A 3,982-nucleotide genomic window follows, 5' to 3' on the forward strand; every position below is an offset into this window, starting at 1 on the left:
TTAACCATGGAGCAAAGCGGTTTTTAGGAATAACAAAATTAGATTAGCTGGTCTCTGAAGGACCAACTAATTCGAAATCAGGCCCTCCCTCCCACTAAGGATAATTTGTTTGATCAACTCAGAGTTCAAAATGAGATGGAAGAAGTCTTATCCCCAGAAGAAATGAATTAGGTGGCTTAAGTACAGGGATCGTAACTCAGGGTTTTTTCATGCTTCAATGATTCAAAGGAGGCAAAGGAATCAGATTTTAAAGCTTCAGACAGAAGAATGGAGGTGGCTCTGTTCTAACAACGATATTAATCATTACCTTATTGAACTTCTATTCCAATTTGTTTATTTACGGTGGTAATAGCAATACGGATGAAGCTCTAGAAGTGGTTGAGCACTCAATCTCGGCAAATATGAACCGCGTGTTGGTAAAACCAATTTGTGATGAGGAAATTAAGGAAGCAGTTTTTAGCCTTGGTACGGACAAAGCCCCCGGTCCCGATGGCTTCCCGAGATTTTTTTATCAAACTTATTGGGCTGAGGTAGGTAGACAAGTGTGTCAAGTAGTGAAGGATTTCTTCAATATCTTCTGAAAGAAATTAATCACACGAATCTGGTGCTAATCCCAAAAGTTCCCAACCTAGTGAAACTGTCACAATTCTGCCCAATCAGTCTTTGCAATGTCATCTTTAAGGTTATCACCAAGATTTTAGCCAATCGACTAAAAGTGATTCTGAACAAGTTGATTTCTCCATACCAGTCTGCCTTTGTGCCAGCTAAACTAATTAAAGACAACATTTTGTTAGCTTATGACTCTTTTCACTCCCTGAAGCTGAAGCGTAAAGGAAAATCTGGAAACATGGCGATTAAACTAGACTTCAATAAAGCCTACGATCATATGCAATGTGATTTCTTGGGGGCAGTGTTAAGGAAGATCGGTTTCTATCCTACCTAGCTTCAATGGGTGATGGAGTGCGTGACAACGATTTCATTCTTAGTTTTTGTTAATGGGGAAAATAAGACTGCCTTTATCCCAACCAGGGGGTTGAGACAAGGAGATCCCCTTTCTCCTTATCTCTTTCTTCTAGTTTCAAATGTGCTCTCTAGGCTGATTTCTAGAAGTGTGAGGAACCACCAGACATTAGGCATCAAGATTACAAGACATTGCCCTATACTCTCTCATCTTTTGTTTGCAGATGACGTCCTCCTCTTCCTTAATTAAAGCCAATTCTTCTAAATGTCAAAAGATGATCGAGGTGATTAGGGTATATTGTGGAGCCTCAGGCCAACTTGTTAACTTCGACAAATTTAGCATTGTCTTTTCGGCTAATGTACCATTGCCTACTGTCACGACCCAAACCCGCCCCTATGGGTTTAGCACCGTAACCGGCTAGTAATCCGAGATTACCAAAGGTCTGCTTAACAGTCAGACAATAATACAGAGTACAGGGGCATGACGGAAGCTAAAACAGTAAATAAACAATGTCCAATGAACTGTGAGTCTGTATGCAAAAAGATTTTTCATACGTATATACATGAACAATACAGAACAGTATGTACAATATTTACAGTCGATCAGAACAGAGACCTAATCCCTGTTAGACAGTACAGTACAGTGTTATCAGTCTATACAATAATACAAAGCAGATACAGAGACAGACGGGGGAAATAAAAACACCCCTAAGCCATAGCTTGGTAGGCTCGGAACCTCGCAGTGAGGCACAGTGGTTGGCTTGACAAAAAGGGAGTCTAACCCATGCTCCTAGCTCCGGTCTGGTGCCTGTACACCTACATGTATATATAAACAGTGAGCTAAAGCCCAGTGAATAACATAATGCATAAAGAGGTTAAGAATGAATGTCCTTACAGTAATGAAAACAGTTCATTAAATCAGTATTTCAATCGTTCAGTCGTAACAGTCATATGTGGTACATCCATTAGCATAGCAGTACAGTAAACAGTAGGTCTTAAAAGACCGAGCAGTCAATGATGGCTATCATAACAGTAAACAGTAGTGGTTCTACATGGGAACCGACAGAGATCTCTGTAACAATAGCAGTAACAGTAAACAGTAGTTGCTAAGGATGTCATAATACAGTTCAGAATATAGGACATACTTTCATTCAGTTGACAGTAACAGTTCAGAAAGTAGTTCAGTTAACAGTCAGAAAATATTCATCTTTGAACATATCTTTACACAATTGTTACTCATAGAGTTCTGGGCTACAGTTAAGCTAGAGCGCGTCTCCAATCACCAACCCTACACAATTTACAGGACGAACACACACTAAGTTACACAGTTGGAAAAGATAATAACTTAATCCCTAATTTGCCTCGGTGTGTTCTATATCTATATCCTCATTAAGATGCCTTAAACTAGGCCTAAGAATGCTTAGGATGAAATGAGGATGCAAAGATGCACTTTAAAACATTTTTCAGAAAACAGAGGTCCCGCTCGAGCGTATGTTTCCCCGCTCGAGCGTATACTTTCCCGCTCGAGCGTTCTGCAAAACAGGGCAAAAGTACTGGATAGGTGAAAATCACGCTCGATGGGCGCTCGATAGCTGCTCGAGCGTAATACACAAGGTCCCGCTCGAGCGTCAATTATTCCGCTCGAGTGGACGTCAAAACAGTGCGAAGTACTGGGAGCACGAATTTCCCGCTCGAGCGCCACTTTCCCCGCTCGACCAGGAGTTCAAAATCTGGAATTTCCAGATTTAAACTTCCAAGCTCAAAACCAAGTTCAAATGCACAAATTCCGATCCTCTTGGGCCAATTTTCCAGAAAACATTCCAAAACTAATAATTTAACATGATTCCAAAGTTCAATTGTAAAATCAAAGCCCAAGGGTGTTTCAAACACTCAATTTCAAATCAATTTTCATGAACATGATGAACATGCAAACATACATGAGTTTAAATCAATTCAAAACTTCAATACATGCTCTAATGAGCCGATTCTCTTCAAAACAAGATGAAATCATAGACTTAAACATAATTATGAGCATGCATGTAACATTTTGCCATGAAAACAACTTAAAACTCAACAATACAAACATGTATGCAAGATTAGAGCTACAACTCAACATGCTAGAACTAATTCATGACTTAGCTCTTCAATTTGGCAAGAACCATGCAAGAATCAATTTAAAGACATAATTAAGAGGGTAAATTCCTTACCTAGGTCCTCAAATACAAGGAGAGGAAGCTTAATTTGCAACCTATATTCCAATTCTTCAAGCCAATGCACAAAGTCAAGTTGAATTCACTCCAAACCTCTCACTCTCCTCTCTTGATCGGTTATGAACATCAAAAGGGCTAAACAAATGTTTTGTAATGCCTAAGAATGAGTCTCTAAAGTGTCAAATAAGTGGCCCACTAGATGGCACTAAGGTAATTAAGTTAAATTATGTAATTAGCTTATTTTAATCTATTTTAATTATACTAAATCAAATTTCAGATAAATATACCATAAAATCACATTAATTCTACTGATCTTAAGACACTAATCAATTTCAGATTCGGCCGCCGATAAGGCCTTCAATTAGCAGTTTAAAACATAGAATGTGAATAGATAATCAAACAGGCAACAGATAGATAATGCATTTAAACAGATACAGTCAATCAATCAATTTCAGATTTCAGTCTGTCTGTTCAGTATTTCAGTTGATTCAATTACTTATCGTAATCAGTCTCGTTTTAGCAGTAATCAGTAGTTTATCGGTAAATGGGGGTGAGGGTTATTACACCTACCCAGCACCAGATTTGTTCTACTTCTGGATTTCGGTTAATATAGAATGATGCCAAATATTTGGGACTGCCTTCGTTTTGGGGAAGGTCAAAGGTTGATGCATATGGCTTCATCATTGGAAAAGTCCTTTTTATACTCTAAGGGTGGAAACTAAAGTTGCTTACACAGGTTGGCCGTGAAATTTTAATCAAAGCAATGGCCCAAGCTATCCCCACTTACGCCATGGCGTGCTTTGCTTTCCTGC

The sequence above is a fragment of the Camellia sinensis genome, chromosome 5, assembly GCF_055761805.1.
Source record: "Camellia sinensis isolate YWXY chromosome 5, ASM5576180v1, whole genome shotgun sequence".
Lineage (NCBI taxonomy): Eukaryota > Viridiplantae > Streptophyta > Magnoliopsida > Ericales > Theaceae > Camellia > Camellia sinensis.